This window comes from Xiphias gladius, chromosome 2 (assembly GCF_016859285.1).
Source record: "Xiphias gladius isolate SHS-SW01 ecotype Sanya breed wild chromosome 2, ASM1685928v1, whole genome shotgun sequence".
In the NCBI taxonomy this organism is placed as follows: Eukaryota; Metazoa; Chordata; class Actinopteri; order Istiophoriformes; family Xiphiidae; genus Xiphias; species Xiphias gladius.
In genome coordinates this window covers 14229126-14250304 of record NC_053401.1, presented here as the reverse complement: position 1 = coordinate 14250304, position 21179 = coordinate 14229126, and positions in this window count along the sequence as shown.

The window sequence follows — 21179 nt, the reverse complement described above, 5'->3', positions numbered from 1 at the left end:
GGAAACTTCATTGGATTTTTTGCTCAAATTTATCCAAAAACCAAGTTAAGTGTTGATGAAATTCACATAAAATCTGCTAACTTTTCCATAATACCCATGCCAGGGTTTTTCCAGTTTAAAATAGTTTAAATAGGGCTTCACAGTGTCAATTTATAGTGAAATTATAGTGTGATCAGAATGCAAGTGACGTGGTTGGTTCGTAGTCTACTGTAAGTTTGACACTGTCTTGTCATTTTACGTAAAGATTAAAATATGAAACTATAAATATTTACTGATTTCACAGAAAATATTGTTAGTTAATGCTTGTTAACTTGAACTTTAGCAATGGTGTTCATGTAACACTGTACATGTTGCCAAGATACATCTTTAACTACTGTATCTTAAAAATCTTTCTCATCTTCGCATCTTAGATCTAGCCTGTGAGTCACTATGCTTGTACATAATCGGGCTTAGATACATAATAATGTTGACTCAGTACTTACTCATCAGTGATTGGAGCATTGAGGGAAAGAGATTGGGTTTAGGATCGATCAATTCAACATAATACACATCAATGACCTTTTTTCACTTATCCATCTGACTATGCTGCAGTGATGTAAAAATATAATATTAACTACATTAATGAAACGAGTTCCCCAAACCCAACCACCAACATCCTTCCCTCATTGTATATCTTCTCTATAATTCAGGCAGTGAGACAGCAGAGCCTGTAACAGACAATGAGAATTTGCAGAAGACAAAAAACAACTCCACACACGGGGATTCTTACATCGGTTTGAGAGACGGCTGCCTTATGGACTGTGCCACAGCAGTCCCAGACCACAAACCATGGCCATCTGGCAAGTAAGGCAGGCTAAGGCAAACAGTCAAATTTGAATTTCAATCTCAGTACAGAAGCCCCACCCCCTCTTTTTCTGTCACTCGCCACCCAGCATCACTCCATATCCTTGAGCTTTGTGCTTGCAATGGTAGCAATAATTGGCTGTAAATAAATAGATTCAGCCTATTTCTTTTTCCATTTCTGCTTTATAAGCACTACATATTAAGGCCAATAAACCAGTTCTTTCATAAGAACTCACTTCAAACACCAAGTTGTCTGACTGTATTCCCAGCATGCTTATCCCACAAGGTTCTTTCTTACATTGTTCTAAGTTTGAGCCATGTTTTCTTTGTTTCTTAAGATTTTAAACCCGTTCTGAGGTATTTCCACCTACTACTTTATCCTTATATACTTTATTTATTAAAAACAATTAAGTGCTCTTGAACCCACTTTAGCAATGGTGTTCATGGTAGTTTATATTTAGTTCTACTGTACATGTCGCCCAGATACATCTATCTTAATAATCTTTCTCATGTTCACATCGTAGAGCTAGCCTCTTAGTCACTATGCTAGTAAGTAATCATAATAATAATGTTGGCTCAGTACTTACTCATCAGTGATTGGAGCATTGAGGAAAAGAGATTGGGTTTAGGATTGATCAATTCAACATGCTACACATCTATGACCTTTTTTCACTTATCCATCTGACTATGCTGCAGTGATGTAAAAATATAATATTAACTACATTAATGAAATTAGTTCCCCAAACCCAACCACCAACATCCTTTCCTCATTGTTTATCTGTTGCCTTTATTAACCCCCCCTCTTTTCCCATTATTGTGTGGGTTCCTCTCAAAAAGCAGGAAATTTAGTTCAAAGGGAAACACAAAAGGGCTCAATTGAAAGAAACTGTTTGATCGCTGTACCTCTACTTTCAGTGTTAGCCAGTGGCTTAAATGATTGTATCGAAATTATCAAAGTACACTGCCCACAGCATCACTGTTAACATGGCTAAAACATACTTGTACAATCAGCATGTATAGTCACTCAAGTATTGAAACATACCCACAATAGTTATGGAATAAAGTATAGTAATATATATGGCAGTACATTCGACACAGTTACCTATTTCATTTAAGTTATTACATGCTAATTTTTTCCATGCAGGACACTGTTTAACCCTTCAACTTAAGTTACCCCGGAACATCAATATAGAACTTATGGTAAGTTCAATTAAGGGAATGAATCATGGTTTAAAGCACTGTCTTAAAATGTGTACCCTAAGGCCTTCTGGTCTAATAATTGAAGCATCAGTGTGTGGTAAAAAGGTCAAGACCTTGTTGCTTTGTCACATATTGCCTCGAGAGGAGTGACAATGCTCTGTATGTGTGTGTGTGTTATTTCTTCATTGAGGCCCTTATCATTTTTAGTGACCTTTTTTCTGTTATTACACAGTGAGTGATTATCAGGGCAGTTATGGGTTATTTCCTGCATTTACCAACGTAGATTACCTGTAGAATGTAATTATACAGAGGTATATGGAAGGGCAGGGGTTAATGGTTTATGTAAGCATGGACGTATGTGGACGTGTGTGTGTGGTGCTTTGTCTATTATATGGCCACAAACAATGAACAGTGAGTGACAGTCTCTGTTTTAACCCACAATGTAGAGTGCTTTCCCTGAGGCTTAGCCTTTGCGGTTGGTCTATCAGGAACCATTATCAGCAGTTAAACAACACAACGTCAACTGTTACCAACAGAAGATCGTGCTGGTGCCTTTTCCATAGCAAGGCCTAATAAGATTTCCTGCAACATTTAGGATGCCCCTGGAGCAAGATAACCTCCTCACTACACCAGTGGTGGTGCTCATTGGTTCACTGTAAAAGGATCCTTCAGGGACCACTGAATGAGACATGAAGAAAACAAGACCATATCTGTTTCAGTTATTTTAATATGTAGTGTCAACAAAGGCATCTAAACCCAAGAAAATAAAAACAGGCCATAAAGTAATATCAGTAATCAGTACTTAAATATTCTCTACAATAATATAAAGACTCCAACACAAAAGGGATCCAACACAGTACTGACAAAGGCTTTAGGAGCAAGACAGTTTTGTAATGTAGTGCCAGGTAACACTAGTAGTAGAAGAAGCAATTATGTTTAAATGTACGATAGGAGAAGTTGGACAGGTTGACAAAATTTTTTTACAGACATTCATGGGAGGATGAAGTGTAATGACTTTAGTTAACCCCTTACTTTCCTCCAGTGTCACCATTAGGTGATTAGTGTATGACAACTTCACACTTTGTACTTATTAGCAAATGTTTTCAAGCTGCCATTGTGAGCATGGTAAACTTTATACCTGCTGAAGATTAGCATGTCAGCATTGTCTATACTATACTAATACTAATACTATATATAAAGATGGATAACATGACCAGCCAAAACATCTTGATCGTCCCCCGGTGGCTGGCTGCAGCATAGGTTATAAACCCCACCTCCTCCATGTTAGCAGATGGGACATGGGCCAAACTAAAAACTCAAAATAGACATTAAATTAATTTTTCACAAAGATGGTTTCTGTCATTTAGATAATTCTTATCGTGCTGATTTACAGTATGTTCAATTGTTCATTTTTCTGATAAGTTTGGTTTTAATCAGTTATTTGATGCTGTAAATAGGGGTTGTGATATCATGATTGACAGCTATGTGTGTGCACATGATGGAGTTGGGCGGGTGTATGGGCGGGACCTCAATACTGCAGCTCAACCGACCGATAACTACTGCGCAGACTCTGGCTTTATATGATGTCACCAGCACAAAATGGCAGCGGCTGTATTGGGGATGTTTTGGCTTCATTTTTGCACAGTTGGACTAGGTGGAGCGTTGTCCATCTTTATATACAGTCACTGTTGTGGACATGTTAGCCTGCTGCTGAGGTTAGCATTTGGCTCAAAGCACGGCTGTGCCCCACAGACCCAACAAGATTGTAGACTCTTTGAACTTTTCATTGACCTCTAAGCACTGCAGAATCACATCTTCACCAATTTTATTTGCAAAGCAATGGGGTAATTATAACAGTGCTGCAAAAAGTAGAAAGTAATTATATGACCTATGCAAAAAAACAAGAAAGTCCTTACCACTTAAATTGCTTAACTATGTTTTCACTAGTGTAATAGCCCTCTGAAGAAAGAAAAATGTATCTTTTCTTCTAAAACACAATCAGGCCTGTTAATAGATATTCGTAATGTCTTACAGTAGATGAATTAGATGAACTGACTCTGATGTACTGTACCACATTACTTAACATGGAGATTAAATTCAGATGGAGTTTTCACTGAAAGCCAGTGTTTTAGGTCAATATCACAGAGGCTATTTCTTTAAGAGAAAGAGAGTGTAGAAGCAACAAAAAAAATCATTTGAATGGATGACTCATCAAATCTGCCTGAAGCCATTCTGTACTACTCAGCTAAATGAACCAAAAGGGAAATTGACCAGGCAAGGCAAGTGCCTCCGTTCCACCGTTACAACCCACCAGCAGATGAATGGAGCACTTTATGGTTACCTTACAGCAATTTATGTCAGTCAATGGATGGTAAATCCATGTGAAATGACTACATGGATTACAAGAGGTAAAGTTAGAAAAATGATGTACAATATTATCACTGTAGAAAACAGTTCTTATGTATCAAGCAATGACCTCTTAATAGTAAAAGTATTACTGCATCACACCTTATAATCAGGGGTTAAAGTGGGATTTGGCAGGTGGGGGAAGCCTAAGATCCAGTGTATAAGGTTATATTAAGTATGAAACTGCCCATTAGATTTATTTACTTATTAATGAAGGTGCCTTAATGCCGAAAGAAAAATAACCAGTTGGCTACTCAATGAAATAGGCCCAATGCCTTACAGTTGGGGACTAGGACGAGTAATTTGGCAATGGGTTGAATTGACCTTTACCGTATATTTCTACCTTAGTAGCACTCAGTGGGTCAATGAGCCAAAAATGACTCAAAGTTACTTCAAAACCAACCAGAAATTGTGTGAGAACACGTAAAAAAAGTATCAACCATTCTGCAGTACAGCTTCAGGAAGGAAGAACCCAACAAAAGGAGGGGTGAAGTGTACAATCACACCCACTGCAATTCCACAAAGCCCAATGTTCCTTCTCTCCCACTTGTCGCCACAGCGTTTGTGCTACGCCTCGCTGGTAAGTGTCTAGACCTGAATGAGCATGTCAAACCCAAACCAGGATTAAAGTCTTTCAATCATATTTAGACTTTGAGACATGAAGCCCAGGTCATATCAAATTATAGTGAAGGAAAATGGACATGCTCAGACAAAAGTGCGACATTAGAGGCCACAGAGATGCACATATTAAACAGATATAATGGAGAGTAAAAATCACATAAAAGCAAACAAAACCATTGTTATCAAGAAAGTGACACACCGTACAAGCCTCCATAAAGTGAAAATATTGTTAATAGACTTTCAAATTGGGTGTCTGCCCCTCTTTTGTCTTTAATAGACTGATTTCTTGCTGTGTGTTTCTTTAATTGTGTTTAATCAACATTTTTAGAGTAAACCACAATAACAACTTACTCTGAGGTCATATATGTTTACAAGTGTTCCTATTATTTCGTCCACCCCATTCAAATCAGTTAGGGTAGGCTAAAAAAAAGACACACCTCTTTGTATAATGCAATACAGTTAAATAGCACTACAAATTACAGCCTCCAAACGATCATACAGCTGAATCAACACCTATTTAATACAGTTTTAACAAAAACTTCCCCACCTTCATGAAGGAGGATTTATTGCAAGACTGTTGTATTATACTGTTTTAGCTAAGTTTTCATACTAAACTGACAACTCTTATGTACAGTATATATGTGCAATAGCCCTCTCCATAACTGAAGACAATGTACACAAAGACTCACAAAGTGAAACACATCATCTGTCACCCTGTGACTTGCACAGCAGGGCTGTCAACGAATATTCTAAATCCAGTTACATAATCAAATTGTAAAAAAAAACCAAAACAAAACAAAAATACAAAAAAAAAACAGACATTCGATTGTGAAGGTTAATATTTAATTGTGGGAAAAAAGCAGCACTACCGCGGCTGTCTGCCTCACAAGTTCTCAATAGGCCTGTGCTGCTGCACTGAATGCTCTGCATGCTGGACAGAAATCACATAACGTCACTTTCAGTGATTAAAATTGAAATGTAAGTCAAGCTGAAACAAAAAAATAAATCAACAACAACCGTTTGGTAATGATGGCAGGGAGTTCAGAACCCAACTCAGCTGTACAGAGAGTGATGCACTCTGAGCAATCTAAAAAGCCCTGTTTGGAAATATTTCCGATTTTAGTCAGTAGACAGTAGACGGGTAAATTGTGGAACCTTGAAATAAAGTTGTATGCAAGCTATGTAAGCTAAACTGAGCCTACCATTCCCGCACTAGAAAGCTGAGGGCACATCTGGAAAATATGCACCCAAAAGTTCTGTCTCTCATTGTATTTGTTTGCCTTGTAATGGACACAATGCGCTATAACTGATATTCAAATAGTTTGAACCTACGTTTTTTTTTTTTTAGAAGGAATAATCAAACATAATTTTTATCCAGTTTTGACAACGCTAATGCACAGTGGCTTAAGGATAGATAACTGCATAATTACCCCTTTTACAGGCACCTCTGCCACATCGTTGATGCTCTGAAACCAATCAATTATTTTAATTTCACGTAACAGATTAATAGAATAACCTTGTAGGAAATAACTTAATAGCTAACGTGCGCCCTTAGCTATCTTGCTTGAACTTTGTATACCTTTTTAGCTTTGCAATAACAATGATTGTGACTTACAAAACAACAACAGAGTTCATGTGTTTGTTCCCTAGCTTACAGATAATGCACTCAAGTATGTAGCACCAGCTGTTGCCTGAAGTACAGTATGCTAATTACCAGAGTTTTGAAAGAATAGATATGCATAGGACCATACAGTATTGCCTCAGCCTGTGATATGTAGTGTGAAGTGTAGAGTGTGTACAAAATGGTATCATTTCAAATCATACTGAAATCATAATGTGCGTTATTCGCTTCATCTATTTACATTTAGATCTGCTTTTGACATTGTCTTGTGTCTGTTAGCAGGATAGAATTTTTAATGCCATATTAACATTTTATTTCAACAGCTTCTGCATTTAAATGTCAGTAAACTGTATTAATATCACTGTTAAAAAGGTGATACCATTGGAGCCTGATACTGTGACAAAAAAAAGTCTGTGGCGCCAAGTGTGTTGAGCTACCAAACTGTAAAGGAAAAGATACACCCACCTACAATCTGTCAGCTAGTTAACAAGTCTGCTGCAGCAGCTCGGCTGGTTTAAAAAACTTACCGACAAATGACAAAAATTGTGCTGTGGGCTGTTATTAGATGTTGAGTGGTGTTGCACCACCAATATAATGAGTCTACTACTTTGCAGTCTACAACCTGTCTGTGAGATGACTCGCAAGCTTCAGTTACAACAGAGTAAATCTGTTACTGCTTGCTCCACGCCTTTGTGGCTCACCTCAAAAATGTAATATTAAATATTAATGAGACAATGGTCTGTCCCATAACATGAACACTTTACAATATAATCCAATCCACTGTAGTACAACTATGTCACAAATTATGACTTTAAAAACCTCCAACATTGTATTAACCTCGCTCTCTGACACAAAACCTAAACATAACTGACTACTATACACAGTATATTCCATTATTTCATTGCCCTTTTCCTGGTAGGATATTGGATAATCCCAATTTTCTGAATTGCCATTTTAAGATTTTGAGTTTGTATTTTATGCCTTTTGATGCCTTAATCTTGTTTAGTCGCAGTACTGTGCAGAGCATGGGAAAACCTGGATTACCAACCAGGCAAATGCCGACTATTATTCCCTGAAGCTAAAGTTAATATATTCAAATTGAGTTTGTTGTCTGAGTAAAAGTCAAAACCCCAAAACTGTTGAGTTTACAGGCATAGAAAACTGGGAAACTTGCAGATATTCAGATTTCATAATCTGGTTGCAGTGAATTGTTTTGCTTAAAAAGATGTAAACGAGTAATAGATTATCAAAATGCCAATTTTCTGTCAACAAGAAATTTTTTGCCTGGGGCCCCCTAGGAACTTAATCTGGTCATGAGCATGGGGAAGATCAGAAGTATAGTCAGCCATTCACGTTTAATTGTTTCAAGTTTTATTATACTTGCAGTACTGTATTAATTATATAATTAATTAGCAATGTGTCTATTTATATATGTGTGAGTTCCACCCGATGTATTACATAACAGTAAAACACAGTGCATTGCATTGAACAGCCTTTAGATTAGTTTTATGGCTAGACCAATAAAATTGGTCAGGCTGATATATTGACTGATATAAGCTTATTGTCTAGTTATTGATCTATATGGCAGCTGATAACTAACAAGAAATTACACGGCAGAAATGCCAATGATATGTTTAGAAACTGTATTTTACTTTAAAATGTCCCTCTCAGTACATATCTTCACAATTCTTGAATAACCAAATCTGAGGCATCTTTGTCAAAAATGTTAGGGTTAGTAGTTGGAGTTTATATTATGTGTTTATATAAAATAATATTAATATCAGCCAACATACTTTTATCAGCCTTTTTAAGTCCTCAAATATGATATCACTATTGGCCTCAAAAATCCAGTAAGAGTCAGTCTTTACATGTAATCTTGTATGCATTTGTTATGTTATGTTATCTACTGTATAATGATATCAGAAAAAAAAACCTTTTAATATCACGATTTCAGCCCTATCACCCAACCCTCCATTAATTTGGTTTATTTAATTATGACTTAGTCTCACTTATGATAGAAGTAAATATTTTTTGCTTACGGGATTTAGTTTAATCACCGTTTTTCTGAGCAGTTTTGGAAAAAGGACAGAAAAGACAAAAAATCTCATCTCAACTGCCTAAACTTTACATTCACCTCAGGACCTTAATTTCTGCATTTCCTTACCCCTTGCTCCCTTAACAACCTCCTTGTTTGCACAGTTTCTCACCCAACACTTCACCTGGCCTTCTCTGTCAGTGGATGTTGGGCTGGTGAGCAGATAGCACAAACACATATACCCATAAAATGCAGGACTATTGATTTGTTGAGCACTGTGGTCGAGCAGCCCTGACTGGCCTTGCCCCTTAGGTGAGACACACAATCAGTAGCGGATGTGCTGCTCCTAAACTGTCCCTGGGCACCATTTCAAATCCCTGAAGATTCATGATATTGATTTGAACCATTTCTCCCTCCGCCAGCGTCTTCTCCACCTCCATCATGTCCCCTTTCTACTTTTTTGTCCGACCTTTGTTGTTTAGTTTCTTGTTCCCAGAGGAAATTCAGTGATAAGTGAAAGACAGACATTGGTTCTTCTTCTGTTTTTTTCTTTTTAAAAACAGAAAGCAGCTGTGGAGGAGGAATGAAGGGCAAAAAATCATGACAAGAGTCAAATCTAGTTACTGTTGTTGTGGAGGGATGGGAAAGCACTGTCATGCAAAGAAATAGAGGATGAGAGAAAAAAAATATGAGGCTCGTATGATTGCATCAGGGCCCCAATACCCGCTTCCGTGCGCTTCTATCTCAGTCATAGTGATGTGTCAACGTGGATTCAAACAAACCTGGGTATGTGTTGAATATGAATGAATGCTCTTTTTAAACAGAAATGGAGGATTAAATTCAGTGCAGTTGAGAAATTGGTTTTGTGTACAGTAGCTGTTTTACGTTTTTTTGACGGGTGAATAAAACAATTACAATATTGCTGCTGAGTTTCTCCAATTATGCCGATTGAAACCTCTCTCTACCTTTCTCTCTCCTTACCCCCCTATCAGTTCCTCCCTCCTTACACTCTCCTTTCCCTCACTCCTCATCTCTCTCCGCTAGTTCTCATTGTCAGACTGTGTAATTGAGGTAATGCTGTTAATGATGTGTGAGTGGTCTCTCTTTTCTCTTACAGAAACTCACATACACACACAAACACACACACACACACACACACACACATTTACACACACATACACACACACACACACACACACACACACACACACACACACACACACACACACACACACACACACACACACACACACATACACACACATACAAACACACACTGATGGCAATAGATAGTGTTCTTTCATTAAAGTTGGCATGGCGAAGACAAAGCAGTGGTGGCTTATGGGCACAGACGACCTCGCCATGAGCGAGCAGGAGTTTTAAACACTAATTAGGATGACTTTGGGAAGTAAAACAGGTAGGGAGGGGTAGACGAGCGGAAGAATGGTTGGAGATTTAAAAAATGCAGGAGGGAGAGACAGCAGAGGTGATGCATTTCCTCTAGGAGACAAAGACATGAGGAATGACTGACGGAAAAAGTCGGACACAAATGGACGAAGACAGCGACAGCATAAAAAGAGGAAGACAGAGGTAAAAAAAAAAATCACTGGTAATTTAGACAGCAAGTAAAGTTTAGAGAGATAAATTGGCAGCTTTGCAGCAATCGGACAGGTCTTGCCAGTGAAGGGAGGCATACGGGGCTTCTAAAAATACCTGTGTACCTGATATGTCCACACTGATATTACATGAGAGATGTTACATCCAGGATGCCTGGTCAGAAATATAATTTTTCATTCATTACCTTTTCCAGTTATTAAATCTGACATCAGCGACTGCTACAGACATGACAAATACAGAGAACAGAACACAAAGCCAACAAGTAGTATCTGTTTGACACTCTGCATAAAGACCTCTAGTTTACAAAAATGAGGGTTTGAGCAGGTAAGAATAGTAATCTTCTTTTACCTGTAATCTGCTTACACATTAAATGTGATAAAGCCCTGCTTGCACCCTAAAACCCTAATTAAGTAAGACTGGAGCTTACAGAAGGTTTTTACCAGTATTAGAAGTCTGACACTGTATGGGGGGGGCACGTCAGTAAAAAAGACCTTTTGCAGAAGTAGTGTGTCACCAGATCAACATATTAATAAGTCAAGGATTGAGTGGAGATTAATGGAGTATTTCCATATTTTGGGGAATAAACCGAATTGATTTCCAGCCAAGAGTTAGATAAGAAGATTGATACATCTCTCATGTCTGTATGCTAAATATGAAGCTACAGCCGGCAGCTAGTTAGCAGAGCTTAAAGACTGGAAAAAGGAGTAAACAGCTTGCCTAAGTCTGTCCAAAGCTACCAAAATCTGCCTATTAGGTCCTCTAAAACTCCCCAATTGACTGGCTCTGTTTTGTTACTTTAATCTGTAGAAAGAACAGTGTAAAGATGACAACAATCCATTTCTTGGGGTCTCTGTTGGTTTCCTGGCAACCTCACGGTTACAACAAGGCTGTAGGAGATGACTGCAAATGGTAAAGAAATATTAGTGAGCTGTAGAGGTGATGATAGGTAGATTTTATTACCCTTGGATAAAGAGATGCTAGGCAAGAAAGATGCAATGTGGTACTAATTATGAGGAAAATGGAAAGTGTTAATTGCTACAGTTATTAAGTCCCCGCATGTTATAAATACGTTCTGTATGAAAAAAATAGGAAATTATGTAGTAGGTAAGTGAAAAATAGTTTATAAACAGGCATCAATATCCATCAGGGTTTCCTAAAAGGACATACAAAAAATCTTAATTGGATAGAAATATACCACACTGAGTCACTTTATTTTAAACATCCGGTCTGTGGAAATTAGGTAGAAATATGTTTGTAAGTGTAACTGCTGAGTCAGTATAATTTTATAGCATGGTGTGTTTTTTTTATGTTGATCATCATATCAGTTTGAAGTTGAAAACTATATGTAAACATGCAATCATCATTACTGCAGCACAAACGTCAGATAATTTAATATTTAGATTACCAAGCTGATCTATAATGTATGGCAGTTTTAAAGTCACAAAGAATCAAAATTAAGAATATTTGTTAGTCTTTTTAGGAAACCCTGATGGATACTGATGTCTGGTTATGCTGTTAGCTGTTGTTCACTTAGCTACTACATAATTTCCTATTTTTTTCTTAAAAACTCAAATACATTGAGTGGGTGCTTAATTACTTGATTACTATAACTATAACACTTTCTCCATTTCCCTTATGATTCGTACCAAATTGCATAAGCATTTTTGTAAATGTACTGTAAATCTACAGCTGAATACCAGGAAATCTTTAGGAAATTATGAGGAAGATTTCAAGGAAATTAGCTTGAAACTACAGGAACAATACCAGGAATTTATAGCAGTAAGTAATCAACCAAAATTTAAATAACAGCTGGAAAAAAAAACAAATAAGCATGACTCATCTGTAATCTCCCAAACATTTAGACAACAATTATATGGTTTTACACAGTAGTTAAAAATGTGATCTTGAAAGAATTTAGTACATTTTCAGAAATACAGAGTGTGTTTTGAATGGAGGTCACTATTTCAAGGATATAAATGAATCCTTTTAAAACAAACTCACACCCACACATTTACAACAATGTGTGTGCACACCCAACCTGCCTGGTCTCCTTCAAATAACCCAACATGCTCAGTCTAACCACTGAATCAGAACAGTACCGTAAACAGAGCTAAACTGCTCTACTGTATGGCTCTGTGTTCTCTATTCCTGTTGTAACATTAGACAACACCTGCTGACAGGCTCCACTGCGTCACTACTTTCATCCCCAAGCCAAAATACTGCTGGAGCACACACACACTTGTGCGAACGACCGCTACAACATGCATATGTAGTTATGGACATATATGTAGTGTTTCCACTTGAGGACACACACACGTGCACATACAAATGCAAACACAGTCCAATTGCAGCACACACACATGCATAGTGTCTTATTATGGAAATGGGTAGAAAATACTGTTTTTAGGTACGTAAGTATTTGGACAGTGACACAATTTTCCATAATTCTGCCTCTGTACACCATCGCACTGGATTTGAAACAAAGCCATAAAGAGATGTTTGAAGTGTAGACTTTCAGCCTTAATTCAAGAGGTTTAACAAAAATATTACATTAATCATTTAAGAATTACAGTCATTTTTATACAAAGTCCCTCATTTTAAGGGGCTCAAAAGTAATTGGTCAAAACCAACATGAGGATTATTTTTAATACATGGATGAAAATCATTCGCAGTCAATGACTGCCTGAAGTCTCGAACCCATGGACATCACCAAATGCGGAGTTTCCTCCCTTGAGATGTTTTACCAGGCCTTTACTGCAGCCGCCTTCAGTTATTTCATTTTTGTGGGTCTTTCTGCCCTCAATTTTTTCTTCAGTAAGTGAAAAGCATGCTTGATTGGGTTGAGGTCAGGTGACCGACTTGGCCATTGAAGAATATTCATTTTTTTTGCCTAGAGAAGCTCTTGGGTTCCTCTCGCAGTATTTTTTGGCTCTTTATCTATCTACACTGTAAAGCACTGTCCTATCAGTTTTGCAGCATTTGGCTGAATCTGAGCAGATAGTATACCCCTATACACTTCAGAATTAATCCTGCTCCTTCTATCAGCAGTCAAAAAAATCTGTAAACACATTTACCCAGTTTCCATTGGCAACCATACATGCCCATGCCATAACACTGCCTCCACCATGTTTGACAGATGATGTGGTATGCTTTGGATCATGAGCCATTCCTTTCCCCCTCCATACTCTTCTATTCCCATCATTGTGGTACAACTTAATCTTGGTTTTATCTGTCCAAGAATCTTGTTCCAGAATTGTGCAGGCTTTTAAATGTTTTCTGGCAACGTCTAATCTGGCCTTTCTTTTCTTGAGTGTTACCAGTGGTTGCACCTTGTAGTAAACCCCTCTGTATTTACATTCATGGTGGCATCTCTTGATTGTAGACTTTGACAATGATACGACTATCTCATCCAGAGTGCTCTTGACCTGGCTAGATGTTGTGAAGGGGTTTTTCTTCACCAAGGAAAGAAATCTGCGATCATCCACTTTAGTTGTCTTCTCTGGTGTTTCAGGCCTTTTGGTGTTGCTGAGCTTCCCAGTGCATCCCTTCTTTTTAAGAAAGTACCAAATTGTTGATTTGGCCACTTCTAAGGTGTCTGCCATCTGTCTGATAGGTTTGTTTTGTTTTTTCAGCCTAATGATAGCCTTCTTCTTTTGCAACTCCTCTTTGAAGTTCCCACGAACAGCTACCAAATACAAATTTGACAGTTGGAATCAACTCCAGACCTCTTATCAATTCAATTTGTCACAGAATAACGAGGGAACAGACCACACCTGGCCATGAAACTGATCATAGGGCAATGGTCCAATTACTTTTGAGCCTCTGAAAATTAGGGACTCTGTATAAAAATGGCTCCCAACGTGCAATACAATATTTTTGTTAAAGCCCTTGAATTAAAGATGAAAGTCTATACTTCACATCTTGATGGCTTCATTTCAAATCCATTGTGGTGGTGTACGCAAATCATGTCACTGTCCAAATACTTACATACCTAAGTGGATGTGCAGGTCACACACACCCACATTGCTGCTTGAACACATATCAAGACACTTCAAGAGCAGACGTATTCCAGCACACTAAATGGACATGAGTGTGGGTGCACGCATACACACACATAGAGTTGCATCTATATACACACACTTTGCTTTGTTGCTGCCTTCAGTTTAGCCAAATTGCTGCTGGAACCGCTCAAAACCACAGTAGCTCATGGGGTGTTTCAGCCAGCAGAAGACAGATGTTGCGTAGGAGTGTGAGTTTGTGTGTGTTTGAGTGTGCCTGCAATTGTATGTGAGTGGGGAGGTGTTATGTCGAGGGGTGCTCTGTGTATGTGCGTGTACGTGTATATGTGTGTGTGTCTGTGTGTGTGTGTGTGTGTGTGTGTGTGTGTGTGTGTGTGTGTGTGTGTATGAGGGAGCCTGCCAAGCAGAAGCGGGACACGCTAGTTTAGCTCAGGGCCACAGTGCTGAACATACACACACACACACACACACACGCACACACACACACACACACACACACCTGCCGTGCCTCCCAGCCGCCTCCCCTCTCTCGCTGCTCAACAGTGGCCTCCCTTCAGTAAATAACACCATTCATTATCTGCATGAAGCCCTGAAATCAACTTCATGGAATAGATTGGTGTGTTGGTGTTTGCAAACAGATTCTTTGTATCTACCGAATATGACCAACAGCTGCTGTTGGGGGAAATCCTTGTAACTGTTATCGTCAGTACTTCTGCTAATTGAACTAAACATTTTTGTACTGTAATTTTTTCTGTGTTGTCAGTATGGAACTGTAAGTCCCACAACATGTGCAGAATGCAGAATAGCTTATAAAAAACTGAAAGTGCTTTAAAATGACACTGGATAATGAGGTGACTCTGCAATCTTAAAATGTTTTTTAAAAAGAAATGGGGTGTTAACAAGACTACAACCATTCCCGCAGTCCTTTGAGCTAAATGCTAACATTAGCATGCTAACATGCTCACAATGACTATGTCAGTGGTTCTCACACTTTTTCTGGCATGCCCCCTTTCAGAAGTTGAAAAAAGGTATTTGGTCATGTTAGACAAAGAGAAATTTTGACCTGATGACAGTTGATTGCTACAATTCAACCTGGGAGGGGACATGAATTTCATAACAATCAATCCAGTAGTTGTTAAGACATTTCATTCAAAATCAAAAGTGTCAACCTCATGTTGGCACTAGAAGAAAAGTCAAGTGTTCATTTAAGTCACTTGCATTCATCCCCTGGGGACCATGAATGCCTGGGCTAAATTTCACTCCATCCAGTAATTGCAGAGATATTTAAGTCTGGATCTAAGTGGTGTACTGACTCACTGATGGAGTATTAAGAGTTGGATTTAGTTTCATATTACAGTAGGACTATATCATTTCATCAAATAGTAATTTCTTGGAAAAATGAATTTGTTAAATCATATAGATAAAACAACCAGACAGTTATGTCTGTCTTTTGGTCATTCCAGTGAATTGAATATCTGAAAAATCTATGTAACTGGTAAGTTGGAAATCTAAGAATGCCATAAAGCAGAAAACTGCCTTAAATCATCTAATGGTGTCAGAGATTACAGATAGAGTTGAAAAAAGTAGTTGCTTAATCAATTATTTGAGATAATTAATCTGCAACAATTCTGATAATCAATTAATTGTTTGAGTAATTCAAGCAAAAACACCAATTATTCTTTGCTTTCAGTTCCCCAATTGTGAGGATTTGCTACTTTTCCTTTTGTTTTAACATTAAAAATATCATAAATACTCCTGGATTTTGGACAGTTAAGCAAAAAAAACTATTTGAAGGTGTCACCTTGGGTCCTAGGAAAGTATGAGAGTGTTTTACTTTAGTTTTTCTTTTACTGAGTCTTTTTCTATTTATGGACTAAAAGATTAGATGATATAGAATTCGTTAAAAGCTACCTCATTGTAACTGGAATAGAAAATTCTCTACTGGTTGACAAACTATTATTGTTAAATGGTAAATAACGTTAATATTGCCGAATCCAACTTTAATCCATTGCAGACTCAAAACAAGATTTAAGTCTGGTTTTTAACCGGAAAACTCTTGAACCTTTACATTCTTGTTCTGGAGCCATCCACTGTTTATTTGTTGTTGGTCATTGTTGGTCATCCTTCGAATCAAAATCATCTGTATATCTAAAGTCTTTCTCTTTATGAATGTGCCTGTATCTGTCTCAGTTTATTCTTTCTCGATCATCACAAGTCTCAGCCTGAATGTTTTGCCTGGATGCATCATGTAGGATGTTGTTAGATGAATGATGAACTGTGCTGTGCCGGGTCTCTGTCAGTAATAGTAACAGCTGAAGGTCAATTTTTGTTTCATCAGACCACATATTTTGTGTCGTGGTTTCAGAGCTTTAACATTATTTTCTTTTCCGAAACATTTGGCCTGCTGCTTTGGATCCTTGGTCATCTTCCTGACCAAAGTCCTTCACACCTGACGAGTCAACTCGATAAAACAGGAGGCTGTAGGAAGAATCTGTATAGTTTCTGCCCCCCCCTCCCATTCTTTATATTGATGGATTGTTTTCCTTTACATGCTCTGATGATCTGTGCAAGGATATTATAATGACAGAAACATTTGCATTTCAGGCAAACTGGCCATTTCTGGCTGTGATCATTAAACACTGTTATATTGTATTACACACAGTTGTTTACTTTATGGTCACTTTTACTTAGCCAGATCTAACTTTTTACTTGACACTTTTTGCTTCTATCCTGACAATGGATTGTGGCTCCTGTCACCCAACACCTCCCTATTATTTTAATAATCTGGACTGATAGTTGGTGGCAGCTTTTCAGTCAGATCCTTATGTGTGGTCTGAAAAGCTTTTGAGTAAACTAAGGAAACACTGATCATTTAGTGACTGTTTTGGTTGTCTTAATTAGAGATGTCAGATTCTAAGGCCGATCCCATCAAGTGATTCCAAAACCCGTGTTTCTGAGACAGCTGTATTCAGCTGTATAGAGGCAGCCACGTCAGTCTTACATAAAGAAATACAAAACGAGAAGAAAATGTTTTAAAGGGCACATCAATGTATACATACATGTCCATACAGTACATATTTTATGCCATCTATCAATAAATAAATAGGTTTATTAGGTATATCTGTCAAATTATTAAACTAGCAAATACTACAGTAAGAGTGTCTGTCTAAAATATGCTACTTATCTACTCAGTAATGTCAGTACATCCACAACTACTGTACAGTAATGTTAGGTAGCTAGTAAGTAGGCTATTATGACTCTAGTATCAGATACTCAGATACTCTTTAACATATTTGTAATCAATGTGTAAAGTAATTTAGTGATTGCAGTTTTTTCTGAAATGAAAATACAAATGATACCTTATGTATCAAATGTAAAACTGTCATGTTATAATGTGGCTGAGTGGTGATGCTATTGACATCTAAGATAATAACTATGAAGTATACAGCTGACAGAAATAAGGAAAAAAGGCCCCTATCAATGTATGAATGTCAGTTTTACCCAGCTCTGCATCTAAGGACTATTTTCAGTTGATAGTGTAACACCAAAAGGTTTTGCCAGAATCAAAAAAGGGGTTCAATAATTTCTAAAAAAAAAAAAAAAGGATTCTATCATGTGTACATTACAATATGCATTTCTTTAATTGTAAAATACTGTATATAGTTCTTATATAGCACAAAGAAAAAGTTTCTCAGCTTTAGTTTCAGTTTTCATCTGTTCTGTTATGCATGTGGATAGCTGAAACACTGGTTTTCAGTTCTGGTCACTCACCTAGAAAAAGAGCTGTGACATCTTTCCCCCTGCAGTCCTCTTTTACCCTATGAATTTTTCATCCATGCCCAAGCTGCAGAAGTACATTGGTAACTGGTCAGACATCTGTGTGAACCTAATGTCAGGAGGTGCAGTGGGCTAATGTTGCAGGTACAGTGATAACAACTCCAGTGATACTCATGCTGCAGTGCTGTGGGAAACGCATATCAGAGGACTGAATTGCATAGAGGGTAACAGTGAAGAGCGTAATGCTCTCCCTCTGTGCTGGGGTGGTTAAGTGTGTATATATGTGTGTCTGTATGTACAGTATGGTGCACAGATAACAGGATAAGAGGTATGAAATGTATTGTGAGCAGGTGTAATATTTGAGTGCATATTCTTATGTTTTAAAGACTTCCCTCCTCACTACTCCCTTTCAATTTCACCATTAGAGGTCGAAGGTGACACTGCAGGGTGAGAGGTTAGACAGTCAGAAATGAGACATCAGTGGGCAGGGTTGCACAATCGGTCGATGTCTCTGAAAGCAGGGAGGCCAGCAAAGGTCTTGTTTCATGACAGAGGTTACAACCGCACTTCACTTGTGGTTGCGTAGGGAGTGTTTGTGTGTGTCTGTGAATGTCCTGTTTACAAGGGGTCAGTCTCATTTGTAAGCTGTCAAACAGAGATGCACGGACAGAGATCAAGAGCAGCTCACAGGGGCTAGTGTTGCTCTCCAGGGGAAATGAATTCTGTTTGATGTGATGTTCAGTGCGAGTAGGAAGGAATGATGGTGGATGGCAGGGAGGGGAGAATGGGTGAGGGTGAGAGCGTTGGGGTACATGGACAGAGAAATAAAGACAGAAATATAGTAGAAATTGAAACATAAAGACAGACTGAGCTTGATTGAAAGAAGAAAGGAAAATGTAAGAGAAAGCAAGAGAGTGCTTGTGAAGTTTGGAAGGTTAGCATTGGAAATTACATGAAAACAAGATCAACAATTTGAGACAAGGTAAGAAAACATAAACTGGACTAACGGCTGCCAAGAAAATAAGACCTCTAACTGAAGGGCTGGTGAGAAGAGAGGAGAGAAATGCTTTTCTGCTGCTAATACTCATCTGAGTGTTAATGAACATTCTTGTATGCAGAGACAAGCCAAAGTCTCATTATCTCTAAAGCTCTGGAAACTAAACTGGGTGAGTGAACTACAAAGGGAATGAAATGTAGAAAATCTAGGATAGTTGAAAGTCTCATTTTATTGTGGACAAGACATGTACCATTGTTTGGAGTACTAGTCAAGGACATTTTCTTAAGATATTAACTTTGTTACTGAGTTTTTTAAAAACATGAAAATAGGCGTATTCGATATGGGCCCAATTTTTATGTGAAAAGTATTAAGAGACCTTATTGGGATAATTAGTACGCTATAATGGTATGGCAAAATTAGATGATAGCAAATTTATGTTGGACAGTATACAAATCGTCATACTGCCCATGAAGACTCGTTGATTTGTTTACCAGATGTTAACAAAAGTGGTTTACAGAGAAATGTTAAATCTAATTAAGTAATTCAAACAACAGAAATAAGTAAATAATCTAATGAGCTTCATGCTAACCACAAATACAGCAGTGAAGTAAGAGGAGCTATTTCAGACACCCCTGGTTTAAGAAGTAAAAGTACCGTTCATTTTTCCCATAGACGATGTTACGTGACTCGCATTAAGAGCTCTTCTATGGCTTGGATGAGCATTAAATTGTTGCAGTTCAATCATCAGTCCAAATGATTAACATCTTTGTTACAAAATATCTGGTTCTCTCATAAAAAGGTACAAGCTTGTGTACATGAAAATTTCAGAGGAGAAGTTAACTAGGACCCCCAAGTGGAATTTCGATAAGAAACAATCGTTCACCATACTTAAAATTTCTCCGAAACTAAGTTCAAATAATACAAACTGGTGGCCATAACATAAACCTGTGTCCTGAGTTCTGTGTTAAGTGACATTAAAGATATTGTTTAAAGAATGGAACAGAAATTGAATACAGACTGGAGAAAAACACTTACTCACTTTGCAACTCTATGTAAATGCTTATGTTTTCAATCATCGTTTTTCCACCATGTCAGTGGCTGTACTCCATTTGGATGTTGTCACATTTTATGTTAAAGCAAGGGCAGAAAAGCCCAGGTAAATTTTGTTCAGGTGGCACTTGAACCTGTAGGTAAAATGTTAAATACCCAGCAGCTGATAATCAAACATCAACATCAACTTTCTGCACAGAGATGTTGATTCAAGTCGACATGAATGGTATGTGTTGTTTTGTATGCCAAATAGAAATGGAGTGAAAACCATGCCTGTCTGGCTTGAACAGGCACTGTGCCGCTCAGGTTTTGGTGTGAACCCACTGATTAGAACATCAAGATACAACAGCATAAGTAGGCTACCGAATTTTACAAATCTATCTGGTACTCTGGTAGCACTTCTGTTTTCCAGTGTGTCACCACTTTTATCATTGAGCTATGATTACAATACACATCTTTTATTTCTTTGATTGTGCAAGATTTCACATCATAGAATTTGAAATGAAATGAACTATAAAGAAAAAAAAAAAATCATAAAGTCATATGTACCATTACTGTCCTGAACTGGTAATAGAAGGGGTTTGTTTGTAGGATCTCTACAAAAGGACATGTATATTTACAACAATGTCACATAATGGAACATATTCCATTATACTGTTGTACTTTGATCAAATATAAAAAATAACACCTGGGAGGTTGTTTATTTATAATACTTGTGGGTCTGGCAGTGTTGTTTTTGCATTACATCATAAGTACACACAGTCACAGAACAGAAACCCCTGGGAATCAAGGCCTTTACATGCCATATGGCTGATGTATGGTCTGAAAAGTTTCATTCAGAAAACAAAAACATTTTACAAATACATGGTCAGTTGCTGCAATTGCTTTTTGAAATTTTACATACTTCAAATTCTACAAGAAGCTTACTAAACAGAACTGTAAAATGTCATATAGTAGCCAGATATAGATGGTATATTATAAAGGCTGCTATAT